This window comes from Passer montanus, unplaced genomic scaffold, assembly GCF_014805655.1.
Source record: "Passer montanus isolate IOZ18808 unplaced genomic scaffold, ASM1480565v1 scaffold23, whole genome shotgun sequence".
Classification (NCBI taxonomy): Eukaryota; Metazoa; Chordata; class Aves; order Passeriformes; family Passeridae; genus Passer; species Passer montanus.
Genome location: NW_024366926.1, coordinates 142,577 through 156,877, shown reverse-complemented (window position 1 = coordinate 156,877; position 14,301 = coordinate 142,577). Strand labels below are relative to the sequence as shown.

Here is a 14,301-nt window from a genome sequence, read left to right as displayed (position 1 = left end):
GGTATTTTGGGAATCTGTGCCTGGCTACTGCTGAACAGCAGGTACTGAAATCAGACTGAACTGTCTCTGTACCTTTTGCCTCTGTGCCTCAGTTCCTGGTCTTCTCCTTGTACACCTCATTCTTCCTTTCCCTCACGTTTTGTCTGACTTACATAGACTTAGTATTTATTACATAGAAATACAGTTTACAAGTACATTAAAGCAGCTTAAACTTAAGTATGAGGTGCACTGCTCACAGCAATTACTGATATTGAGTTAATAAAGGGAACATGTTCATAATTGTTGTAATGTATCATGCCTTAGTACAACTCATTGCTAAGCTCTCTATCTCATGTAATACTCCACTCTAAGGAGATCCTTTAGGATTTAAGTATGTATTTAGAAGGATTTTCAATGCTTATACTTTTTAATTATATAATTAGGGATGAGGAGGATGTGTTTGCAAAAACTTTCTGAAGGATTATACTAACACACTCTCTGTTGAGGCAAGATAACCCCACCTGCCACATCACCAGAATTTGGCAACTCCTGTGGTTAGAGAAGATGGCTACCTTCAGGATCTTCCTCAGAAACCAGGTGAGTTGTTTGTAAGGGCAGAAAAAAATATGCAAGAAGTGTTTCAAGTATTCTTTAAAGAACTATTCAAAGCATTTGCTCTGGTTATAGCACATCTACTCTATTGTTTGGAGGAAAACAGAATTACCACAGAAACACCTGACAGGACTTTTTGGCCGATGCCCAAGGATCAATGTCTCCATTCCAGGAAAAAACAAGAGGCAACCTGCTTATACATTCACTCATTTCCACTTGTTTCCACCTCTGTGCACAGCCCAGGAATCACACTTGGAAACAAGATGTCCCCATTTGTTCATAGGGAGCACAGAGACTCCTGCTTTCAGTGACCTGAGTGGCATCTGTTGCGGTGACACGACTCCAGATACACCAAAATCCTACAGCCAGTGCAAGAGAGGTGGTGCCATTTCTTTCATACTGTCCTCAATGTGGCAGTGAGGGCCTCAGCGGGAAGGCAAAGGATTTAATGTGTCTTCCTGGTGGAATACAGCATAGCCAAACCAGAAGACAGGTGATGTCACTGTAATATGACACAGAGATGTCAGAAATGAAACATGAATCCATATCTTACCAACAGCTACAGCTGGGCAAGACAAGTACTGAACAAAAGCAAGAGAGAAGAAAATGAGAAAGGTAACACTCAGCATAAATACAGACCTGTCCCACATAATCAAATGTCTTAAATATAAAAAATGGATTGTATACTGATTTTTATATCTTGCAAACACAGAACAGCTACAGTTATTTTGAAACCATTCAAGGACACGAGTCAGATTTCTTTCAGTGTTGTTATTCCTATTTTTAATCAAAATGCCACAGTGTGAAGTGCAGATATCTTAGTTTTGCTTTCTCATAGTATAAGTGCAGAATAACAATCATTAAATCAATTTGTGCTTACTAGCTTTTACTGCCTTTCACATCTAAATAACCCAAAACATTTTACACATCAGAAGGGTCAGTGAGACCAGGCACTCAGCAACTGTCAGTGTGAAGCTGCCTGTAGTGACATCAACCTGCTCAGGACAGGAAGCCAAGCAATGCTGAAATTTATGAAGATTGAATTTAATTACCTAAAAAGGTTTGAGTAAGGCTAGGACTGCTACTCTTACAAAGAACCTTATGTGCCCAAAATGACATCTCTCTAACAGCACGACTCATTTCAGAGCTAGGACTGCCAGGTATTTGTTAACTTCTTTTTTTTTCCTGGTGCATATGTTGTTGTGACGATATACCATTAATATAAAACCTCTTTCCAGCTTAATGAAATCCAGATTGGTTGCAGCATCAAGATGGCCAGCTCGTAAATTATAACTCTGGTTCTTTTTTCTCCAAACATAGGGCAAAAAGCTCAACTTGTACCTAACACCAAATACTGTACCTGGTACTGGAACAATTATGTTACTGAGGTATTTTCTGCATGCAGTGCCTGTCCCCATTGCAGGGTGATTTTGACTCTTGCCTGTCTGTTGTCCACAAGTAATGGTCCTAATGCATTGCATAGGTTTTCTAGAAGCACTGAGGTATAGTTAAATACCAACATAAAGGATGTGACAAATGATGTTAGAAATGGGAGAAGGAGAGGGGGGAAGAAATTGAAAAGAAGAAAAAAAAAATCAATTTTAATAATAGCTTGACAATTACAATTAAATAATCCAAAGCTCAAGCTGAGCATTTTTGTTACACCACATGAATGATGTTTGTACTTTGGAACCTTTAAAATATTTAAGCAGAGAAGAAATGAAATGAACTGCAACCAGTTAAGGTCATCCATTTAGGACAAAATTGATAAAATATTAAAATGAAAGAAATAAATTTTCAAACACAGATACTGAGGCTTCATAGAGATGTATTATTCAAAGCAGAGGAACATGTGTGACCTCTAGGCTATTACATAATGGAGAAAGGATATGACAGTTCAAATGTGCAGGAACAGCAGAGGCAGAGAGGGAAGATGGATTAACCATTCCATGAGGCAGTGCCAGGCTTCCAGGGCACTTTAACTGGACCTCTGTATTAAAGCACTGCACCCTCAGAGCCAGTTCTTGGACCCTGTTACTGTATCGGCCTTAAAAACCTGTGGAAAGACCATGGATTTTAACTAAAGATTGATTTTGTGTCTAGATGAGCTTGCTGCTTCCCACATGCTGCCATAGGGGTGGTCCCAGGCTGCTGAGTTTCAGTGTCCCAGCTTCTGCAAAATCCTCACCTTGTCCTTGCACATCTTTCCATAGAACAGCCTGGAGTCAGGGCAGCAGGGGCTGGCCCAGGTTTAATCATCACACTTCTCCCTTGCTGTGGTCAGCTTTGCTGGCTCACAGCCAGCCTTCTCCCCATCCATCTTTGTCCTAACAGGCCTTGAAGATGCCCAGTTTACACATTGGACATCTTCAAGGAGATTAGTCAAATCTAGCAATAAATTATTCCATTTTAATTTAAGGCCAGAGTCAGTATTTATTACACAGGGTTTATTATAAGATGGGGTTTTGCAAAGATCTCAACTCTTTTATATCTGAGGTTTTGGGGATAAATCTCCCCAAAATGAAGTAGCTGCCTACAATGAGATGTATTTCTAAATGCCAGCAAAATCTGCCTAACAGCAAGGTCTTTGCTCCTCTGAAAAATTAATTCCCACCTAGCAGAGGGTTCTTGCCTTCAGGCTCAGTGTTCTGAGGCAACTCCATTGCTCTCCTGTTGGCAAAATGTGTTCAGTATCACAGAGCCGGAAATGCTGTGCCTAACTTAAGGTTTGGAACTGCACGTCAGGGGCCAGGCATCAAAAAGTTAGGGCACATAATGCCAGAGCTTTTTCTTGGATGCATCTTAGCCTCCCTAGAGGACATACAAAAGCACCTAAAACATTAGGAAAATTAGTGTCACTGACAGTCATTTGTGATCTTGAGTCTTCCAAATGTTTTTGATCCTCTTCCCATTTTTACTCAGTTGCAATCACTCCATGTAAAAAAATAAATCTTTGCATTTGCAGAGTAAGCATTTATTTCTAGCTCTCAAAGTTCCTTCCAAAACTAAGTATAAACATTATTAGCTTGATTTTATAGCTGTCCTAAGTGAAGAGAGAGGGAGCATTTACAAATGAGCTTCTGTGCAGGACATAGGCCTAACCTACAATACTTCTTCTCTGCTCCTGGCACTTCAGGCTCTTATCGTGACAAAGTGTTCCCTCAAATAATGCAAAAGTTTCAGATCACATTTTAGGTGTCCATATATTTTACCTCAGAATTTGAAAATATGACCATGTTCTTTGTGCTTATAATTGTCAAAAGTGATCATAGAATACAGCCTTTGAGTCAAAGTCAATTTTTTTTCACATCACTCAGACTGACCAGAGTGATCAAATCAAAGATCCAGGCCACCAGGTACCATTCCTCCAAGAGAAGCCAGCAGCAATTGCCTAAGGAAGTGAATAAGAAGTGGCAAACATACAGTGACACATCCTCAGTACAATCCCATTGTTTCTAGAGATCTAAGATTCAGGGATAGTTTTTATAAGTATTTTTTAAGAGTTATTATCTGCATATTTGAACATACATGACAGGTTTTACTCTGATTACACTTTCAATATATACAAAAGAGTGAGATTCATAAAATCCTGTAGCAATGAGTACCACAATTAATTACAAGTTGTGTGAAAAAAAACCCTCCTCTCAAGGTCTTTCTAGCTGGTATTCCTCCTTCTGCTTAATCCAGCAGGAAAAACCCCATTGATGTTGGTGTGTGGGAGACTGGTCTCAGAATTACCTAGAATAAAACAAAGAAATATAAGTTTTAATTAAGCCAATCTGTCTTCCTCAAAAATCTGGTAAAAGAGATTTATATGGCAAGACTGAAAAAGAAGTGAGCTACTCTTTTCAGATAATAGTGTTGTCATTTTATTGCAAAGGTTTCATACCTTCTTAGCTATATCTCAGAGCAAACTCCTCACAGCACTGACAACTTCCTCTCCTCCACACAACCAACAAACTCCTTCCCTCTTATAGCACTCTTCTTGGTTACAGCTGTGGCTTGTTCTTAATCTTTGGTAGTTGGTACAGCTGCAACTCCTCAGGGGTAAGACTACCTTATATTCTATCCCCCCACATAATAGTGGAACAAAATTACAATCAGATAAGTTGGAAAACTCAAACACCAACTTTTTTGAAACTTTGCTAAAACATCTGCTATGCCTTCAGCACAGACAGGAATTTTGCAGCCAACAGAATTTTTAAAACTGAGATAAGTCTGTGGCGGGGGGGAGGGAATAATAGAGCTTTCTATTAATGGAAAGCAGCCGGGCTGCAGCGTGAACTGTGGTGTATTCCCTCCCCATAATCATGGCATTAATTACTTCATAGGTCAAATTATGTTTCTGTTTGAAAGAGTTTGGCCGTCTACGTGAATCAGGGCATGCATATTTAGATCTACTGTATCCTCCAGCATGGGCTTTTATTCTTGTTTGATGCATGCAGGCTACTAATTTAGATTTTCATTGAAGATGGCTATTTTTTCCTCTCCTGAACAATGGCAGTCCAGTTCCAAAATATACAGAACAAGCAGACATTAAGTGAATCTGAGGGCAAGTATACTTCCTCCTTTGACCATATGGACAGGATTTTTCTTTAAAATAAAAAGGCCAAAAAGTGACTGGAACAATGCCCAAAGGGGAGAATAGAGACAGACATTTAAAGGTGAGCTCACTAGATTTATAATAGCAGGGGACACTATCATCCTTTGCAGCCAGCTACCCAGTTAGCAGCAATGCTTATACCACAAGAAGGGCCCAGGAGATCCTTCTTTAGAAAATAAAAGCTACAGCTATTAATATATGGGGGAAGCTGTAGGAATCCACTTCAGATATTGATAATAAATTACATTGTTCAGATATGAGATTACACACTCCAGGCAGGCAAATAGAAAAGAAGGTATTTTGTGCTTGTCAGTGCTATTTAGAAGAGCTGCTCCAAAAAGTTTTAAGGAATTAGAGTGCTTCTGTCCAGAAAGAACAGCCAAGAGCTTTGGACAAAAATACTGTTCCCCATTTAAGCATATTAAGAGCCTGGATGAGACAGTAGCTCAGGGCTCACAGGGAAGGTGCTGCTTCTTATGTTAAGCTGATCCCACTATTTTGTGGGAACGACTTGTGAAATTACTTTGAATGTATCAGAAGACATAGAGAAAACATCAAAATATTGTAGCACATAGCAGGGCTTCTTCAGTCAATGAAAGCCCTTTCACAACAGCATTAGAATCATCTTTAAGAGGGCCAGTAGAGGCCCATCAAGCCACCCACTAAAAACCAACACAAGCAATCTTGGTCTCAGAATTTTGTAGAGGATTAGTTTGCTCCCATGTGCAAAGAGGTGTAAGAATTTTGTTGTTCAAAACTTAAAATAAGAAACACAATGGGGTAGCAGGAAATAAGCCTGGAAATGCCAGGATTAATAACTCCAAACACATAAAAAAATACCAAGAGCTTGTTTTAAGAATTACTGTACTTCAGAATCCTGTGATATTTCAGTCATCTGTCTAGTTTGCTGGTGTTGAGATAAATGGATTCAATGTTTTTACATTTTTTGCAGCCACAAAGATTAGACATTTGTTTATCTGTATAATGATAGCAAATATTCTCACGTTACCACAGCTATGGGAGCTGAGAGCCATAGAAGCCCTTAAAAATAATGACCTTGTGGATAAGGTTGTGAGTGTTGTCATGAGTGAGCTCCAAAGACACTTCTGAACTCTGTTCAAGATCCCTTCTTCTGATTTCTGAGCATACAGTACAAGAATTCCCACTGAAACCCAGAGAAGTTAAAATCCCTTTTACCTGAGGTGTTCAGTGCTTTGTAGGATCAGAGCATAAGCAAGTCTTACAAATGAATACAATCAGAGATTGTTGAGGTTTTTTTAACTGTACCTTTTTAACTGTATTGCTGTCTGTAACACCACTGCTAAAAGAAAGTCAGACTGTAAGAGGATAAGCATAATACAGCAAGTTTGAAAAATTCCCTGACTCCCTGGCACCATAGATACAAGTCTCGAGGTCACTGAACCCTTCACCTTTCTCAGATAGATAAGATGACTACTGCAATATTTAATACAAGATAAGCCACACAAGCATTTGACTGGATTTGACCTCTCAGACAGCTTACAAACCCAAGAGCTTGTGTAACCTGAACCTCTGCAAGGAAATGGATATTTGTACATTCTCCCGTAGCTCCAAGAACTGGAGGCTGTGGAAACATTCGATATCATAAGACATGCTGAAGGTGTTATCCAGAAATACTGCTGAAGCCACTTTTTTAGCTGTATCTTCAAGTATCAATGGCCAAAGCTGCTACTCACCCAGGTATGAGGAGCAGGCTGAGCTTCAGGAGTCTGTACATCTGCAAAGCTCCTTTCCAGAAGGAGCTGCACCTTGGAGACAAACAGCAGGCACATGAGAACACCAGACAGATCTACAGGTCAGACCTTGTTCCCAAGTGACAACAGGCTGCTTAGAGACAGCTCTTTGCATGGGAAGCCTGGATGGGTTCTCTGTTGTCCCTCATATGTCACTCTATTGCCATGTAGCTTGGTGGCATGGCAAACACCCTGCATGGTCATATATACAAACAAAAAGTATGTCCTTTACAACCAGAGAGGAAACCCATGAACATCCACCCTATATGCTTTTGCTGTCCCAAGCACTGATCTGGTGGTGTGAGCTCTGGTCCACCAGAGAAGTAGGGCAGACCACAGAAGGCTGCAGGTTGGCAGCATGGACAGCCACAGGCCTGGCCACACTCCACCAACTCTCCCACTTTCCCTTAACCAGTTGGCCAGGAATCCTTAAATTCTTAAATTCTGTACAAGTATTTCTACTCACATGAAGCACACACACAGTTTCAGAGCACGTTAACCCTGTCTTCCCATGTGACAAGGTTTCCCTCAGTGGCTGCTGTCACAAAGGAAAGTGGTGCCTGAGGGGAGGTACTCAGAGTTTGCCTGCCTGCTTCGCTCAAGCTTCTCATGTACCAGCAGATGCTGTCACTCATATTGCTCTGGCATCTGAATCTGCTCTGAAAAAGTTGTTATCTGTGGGTAAGGACACACATGGCTTGTCTACAGTTGACTAGAGCCACATGCAGACTAGCAATAGTGGGAAATCCTGAAGTGCAGACAACCTCAGACAGACACAGAAATAATCCACCAAATGTCAACAAGCTTAAGCAAAGCTTTCCCATTTCAGAAGCAGCAACTCCTTATGAAAGTATTTCCATTGTATACTTCATACTTCAGGGTGCACTCCACATGCCTCTGAAAGTCCAGGATGAAAAATTCTTGTCTTAATCCAAATGTCCTCTAAATAGCAATGGAATTTTGAAATTGCCTGTAAAATGCCAGAAAACTGGGGTTTTTTTTTTCACCTTCTGTTGTGGCACCAGCAGAAATGTAGATGACACAAATTCAAACTGCAGAGGTAGAACTAACATCCCCTTTCTAGCTGAGTTTTAAACAACAGAGATATGTGTCTTGTTTAACAGGATTTATGAAGACTTCTGGGGAAGTCAGGATCACTTCAAACCAGTTTGACTAAGAAGAAATAAACTAAACCACTGCAAAAAAAATAAGGAAAAAGTATTAAATTTAAATTAATGAAGAATTTTTATATGTTCTTAATGCTGTGATTATTTGGTAGAAAAGAAGAAAATAATAATTCAAAAATCTATTATTTCATAATGTATTTGCATTTGTCTGCATAAATATATTAATTCCTGTTCCAATTTGGTCCTAACACAGCACTGTTTGTATTTGCAGGTGGCAGGAAAATATGTTACTGTTTGTGATTGAAGCTGTCTAATCAAGGACATATTTTTGGTACTGAAAACAAGTACAGTAATAGAATTTTATCTAGCCCATAATTTGTTTTTTTTAAATAATGGAAAGTATAGTACACTATAGGTCACATCTGGTTATGATGAACTGGAATAAACTCCTATTTGCATGTTTATTTTTCTCTTTACTAAATAACTGTCAATGTGGTTTATTTTTCCTCATTCTGACTGATGTTGCACAAACTCTTCCATGCATTATTGCAAGTCAATTCAAGCATTTTTGTCCAAACCATTTCACATTACACAACTGAACATTTAAAAGATGTGGAATCAAACTAATCTATTGCTACTGTAGTATTAAACTTGATGCTAGCCAGCACAGCCCCAAATCTGAAAACACTTGCCTTAAGTTATGCAAACAGTCACAATTACTCCAGTAGGTTCACTGTCATACTTAAATATGTGTAGTTTCAGGTTCAGGAACCTGGTGAGTCTTCAAGAATTCTGTGCCTGTGCATCCTGCAGGTATCTATTGGCTGCAAAATGCTCTTGCAGAGGCAGAGATGAAATCCACAGGCTGGGCAACTGCTTGCAAGATGGATAAATACAATCAGCTTGCCAGAGTACTCCCTTTGTGTCAGATTGTTGCAGTCAGGAAGACTTGACAACCTCTGCCTTCAAAGCTCAAGGTGGCTAAGATCAGTTTTCTCAATCTGACATAAACAGGCATTAGGGATTTTTTCCCTGATAGAGACAATGAGCTGACCTAGATTCCAATGCAAAGGTTATTTATGTGTAAATGTTACATGTATTACTAAAGTTATAGGATGTTTTTAAAATCAGAATTAATATTGCATGGTAATGGTTCTAACTATGTGTGCAATGGACAATAGGTAGCCCATAAGATGGCAGTGACTCTGCTGATCCTGATAGCAGTGACAGTAAACTGCTGCTGAAATAGTCCAGGCTGACAAAGGGACAAATATGACACTGCTTGGAGCAAGTCATCTGCTCACTTTCTTCTTGTTACCTATAAGTCAGCACTAACTGGGTGTTACTGCCTAGTACGGAAATGCCCTGCTTTATTATAAACACATACACATCTATCCTTATCCATATCTATATATATATCATGTATAAAATACACACACTCATACTTACATGAAAAAAATATTCTAAATGAGGATTCTTTGGCCTTCTAGAATTTGCAGAGACCTCTCATTGCCTTCTTCCAAAATGCACATCTCTGAGTTAATTGGTTTCATTCATTTTACCCAAGCAAAGCTTTTTACCCACTTCTGCTTGGATGATTTTTGATCTGAGCTTCTAGGTAAGCTCTCTTCCAGCCATGAATAAACCAGTAACTGTTAAATGCCACCCTTTCCACGAGCTGCTGTTGTATGGATTACTCAGCACATGGATTTGGTAGATGAAGTCCAGTATGATGACAGAGTTCCTATGACAGCAGAAGACAAGGAATTACTGAGCTGATTTCTACTGCACTCCCCTCTAGGGAGTGGTGAACTCCTGTTTGAGCTGATGGTGGGACAGACTCCAGCTCTCCTCCAGTGAACATATTCCAAATGGCAAGAGACAATGTTTCCAAGCCTTTATTGCAAGGGGTTTCTTGCACCAAGGTTTCATTCTGAAATCTTTCATGTTAACTCAGTGACTTCTTGTGTGTGTTGGGACTTTATATCCTGTGGTGTCCTATGCTATCTTAACCTCTTCTCCCTTTTGACCAAGCTGACTATGGCAATGTTAATGAGGTGATGACACCCCAGAGCTGTCCCTCTTTTCCCTACATTACTTAATTTTCACACAATAAATGGTATATGTTAAAAATAAGGAAGAAATTAACTTTTAAATATTGCCTTAGGATGTTCACCTAAAACAATGTTTTCTTCCAAAAAGATGGGATGCTAATGATTTTAATAAAATGGCAAGATCAGAGGAAGTTAGTGATCAATTGATTTTACAGTGGCCAATAGCAACTGAATATTTCAATGTAGACATGCTACATTTTAATGTAGACATTAAATAGACATGTTTTGTGTCCTAAGGTCATAAAACAGAGAAGGGAAAGATAACTATGAAAGAGATTTCAAAATATCAGAGTGACATTTAGGTGGGCAGCTTTTGTGCATGTTGAATATTTTTGTACCTCTGGAAATTGTGCCTTTCATAAAATAATTGTGATTTTTTTTTTTCCCAGATGTCTTAATAATGGTGTGAATCAATTTTATTTGGGGTTTTCTTATTGAAGAATTAGCATATTTAGATCTGATATAATTAATAATATGCTCTGGAGAGGAAAATTTAGGAGGCAAGAGTATGTGCAAATAGGGTCAAGCAGCATGAAAATTCTTTGCAACAACAGCATTCCAGTGGAACCAGCTCAAGAGTCAGGAGCACAGGAGAGACAACCTGATAAAACTTGGCCCCAATAAGCAGAGTTCAAACATAATGGGAATCAGCAAACAGAAGCTTCAAAATATTTACACATATCCAGACAGAGAAGGAAAGTTCACATCCATAATGAATGGTCATTAGGGAAAAAAAATCAAAGCAAAACAAAAGCAGATTTTTAGACAAAGCTGAATTTAAACCAGGGCAGATTACAGCTGCTTTAATGGCTGAACCCAAAATTTGGCTCAACTTTAGTTAAACCATAATCTGACAGCCTCTTTTTATTACAATTCTCTGCTGAATCATTTAGTTTGTGGAAAAAGCGTGGTTCTGGCATCATCACTTAAATCATGATAATAATGAGATCACTCATGATGTAAAAGGGTAATATCAGGCTCAATTATTACTCTCCATAGTTTGCTCAGGATATTTCTTGTCCAGGAAACCCAAATACTACAGAGTTTAGCAGCCTATAAGATTTACAGTAGTGGTAGCCCATTCCTACTAAAAAAAACCCCTGCAGTGTATGTAAGCTTAAATTCCCTGGGGTACTTTTCATTTAACAGATGGAGAGCCTGAGAAGGGTTTTGCCATAGACAATATTATAAAGTGTTCAAACTTGTGAGTGACATAAATAAGTGGTTTCCAAATAGAGGTGTACACACAAGAAGTATGTATCTGTACATACATAGATAACTTCTGGCTGGTAGATGATGTAAAGTTGCCACTGCCACTGAAAGGATGATGAACTTTTTAAGATGAGGGACTCCAAAGTGGGGTACACACAAGGCAGACCACTGGGATGAAGGAAGACATTCTTTATGCGTGCCTCATTAATGAATATTTTTTAAAAATAATTTAATCTATTTCATTTTCAACCAATCATTTAAAAAATGTCTATTTTGTGCATGTTTTATAACATATATAAATTAGTACAGTAACACATGTACATAACTTATAAATAAATAATTGATTGTACATAGAGTGGGGGTGTATTTTTTTGCTGATAGGTATATATGATCTAAAATATTTAGAGACCAGCATCGAAGGATCAGCCCCTGACTGACCAAAGTGGGACTCACATTATTTGAAAATTCTTCTCTAAAAGGCTGACAAATGCCTCTTGGGACTTGTTGCAAAGATCAGTGAAATAAATGGAAGCCTTTTGCAAAAACTTGCAGTGGATTTGGATCAGGCCTGTCAGAATTACAGCAGCAGAGGTAAGAGGAGGTATCTGTCATTCCTGAATCCTCTTCCTACAGCACTGCTGACATTGCACTCCACAAAGTATTGTATAGATGCAGAAGAAAGAAAAAGTACTTATGAGTAATTCTGCATAGCAAAGGAGTAGTTTTATGGTGAATAAAGTACTGATATGGGGCAAGACAAACACTTCTTGGATCACAGTAAAGGTTACAGTTAGCAAAACAAATTTAGCTGCCAGCTCTGTACTTTTTCTAGCATTATACAACATAATCATAACACGCAGAACACTTGACACTGCTGCTATAAAATAACTGAATGCACAGCCCACTAGTTTTGACAAACAATTGCATTCTATCATCCTAAAAAAGGAAGCCATCTTTTTCCTTAGCCCCTGCCTTGTCCACTCAGGGCACAGCGTTGCTGCTAACAAGTGGCACTTTGTGGAGTGAGGCACAGCCCTCTGCTGCCATGGGCTGCATTCATTATTGGTGCTTGTGTGAAGGTGGCCACCGATCAGCACCAGCTTCTCCCTGAGCTCAGGCCCACAGCCTGCACAGGAGGTGTGCTCATCCTTGATGCCAGTCGTGCTGTCCCTCAGGCAGCTCAAAGGCATGTTCTTTTCTTGGTTCTGAATGATTAAGAAAGGCACCTGAAATGCAGCTATTGCTGCCACTGCATTCTAGAAATGTGGCGATGTAATGCAACACTTTTATGCACTAGAAATGATTCTATCACTAGAAAAAAAGGTAGGTGCATTTATTCAAACATCTAAAATCAATCATCAGCTACCAGGAATAGATCATGTCTGAAAAGCTATTGCTTACCCTCCTCAGTTTCAGTAGTGACTTCACTGGAGGTCTGTCTCTAACATGCCTAAGTGGAATGGGAGGGTCAGAATGAAGGAGTTTACAGCATCAGCATTATTTTTCTTGCTGTGAACCTCCCTCCACTAACTGAAACTTCTTTCCAGTTTTCTCAGCTGGCTTTTGGGCTCCATACAGATCTACTGCAGCCCTCTCCAATGTACAATACAAAAAGATGACTGACACTTCCCAGATATTTTTAATTTAATAAAACTTGGTTATTAATGATACTTAATTATAGAGGATATAATTGAAATTATATTAGCTCTAGAAAAATGCACACATATAAAACCAGGGCAACATTTAACACTGACACACTGCTAGTCCATTTTTGTTAGTGTATCAATAGGACATTGACTGATGTGTCTGCACTGGCCTGCTCTCCAGGCACTGCCACACTTGTGCTGTGGCTGCTGCTGTAATTTCAATCTATACACAAGGGAGGGACTCAAATTATTTCAGAGGGTGCAGAGGGGCTCATTCATTAGTCTGGCCTCATAAAAACTTACTCTAGTGCAAACATCAAACTGGCTATACCTATTTTAATGCAATTAAAAGACTGCATAAATCAATGTCACAACAAGTATTCTCCTTTAGACACCCACTAATGATCTTACCTCGTAGGAGAGAGCTTTGCTTTCCTTTCCTGAGTGTCAGGTCACTACATCTGGCTGGCCTTTCAGAGGCAGTAGAAGTCAGATCCTGGATTGCCAAGTGGCCACAGGTACTCTCTGGCAATCCAGATCTCTTTCCAAGCCACTGTAGCCTTGGAAGCTGTTCAATAGACTTGCTTCTCTCCACGCTCCCAGCAGAGCAGGTGTGCTGGTGTCGGCTTGGGAGCTTAATTTTTCCAAAGTTAGCTAACATGGGTCTATGTTTTTGGTTTGTGCTGGAAACAATGCTGATAACACAGGGATGTTTTTGTTATTGCTGACAGGGCTTACACAGAGCCAAGGTCTTTTCTGCCTCTCACCACGCCCCAGCAGCAAGGGGCTGGGGGGGCACAAGGAGCTGGGAGGGATCACAGCTGGGACAAGCCATTCCAACTGACCCAAGAGACATCCCATAACATATGGAGTCATGCTCAGCATGTAAAATTAGGGAAGAAAGAATCAGAGGGGGATGTTCAGAGTGATGGTCTTCCCAAGTCCCCATTGCATGTGATGGAGCCTGGATTTCCTGGGCATGGCCAAACACCTGCCTGTCCTTGGAAAGTGGTCAATGAATTCTGTGTTTGGCTTTGCTTGCACCTGTGGCTTTTGCTTTACCTATTAAACTGCTTTTATCTCAAGCCATAAATTTTCTCACTTTTACCCTTTCCATTCTCTCCCCCATCACACCAGGGAGTGGGGCTGAGTTTCTGGCTGGGGTTACACAACAGCAAGCACTGCTGACAATTTCTGTATCTCACCGCTGTACTGCCCTAAAGATCACTGCTATTG

The 14,301-nt window shown here is 39.7% G+C and overlaps 1 long non-coding RNA gene across 1 annotated transcript; it reads right to left on the bottom strand.

The window, feature by feature from the left end:
• Positions 1-2,411: 2,411 nt before the first annotated feature.
• LOC120502837 lies at positions 2,412-13,651 on the bottom strand. Its single transcript, XR_005627604.1, has 3 exons — positions 13,477-13,651; positions 6,910-6,981; positions 2,412-4,329 (listed from the first exon to the last, which is right to left on the bottom strand). It is a non-coding gene; the product is annotated as an uncharacterized LOC120502837 (long non-coding RNA).
• Positions 13,652-14,301: the final 650 nt, after the last annotated feature.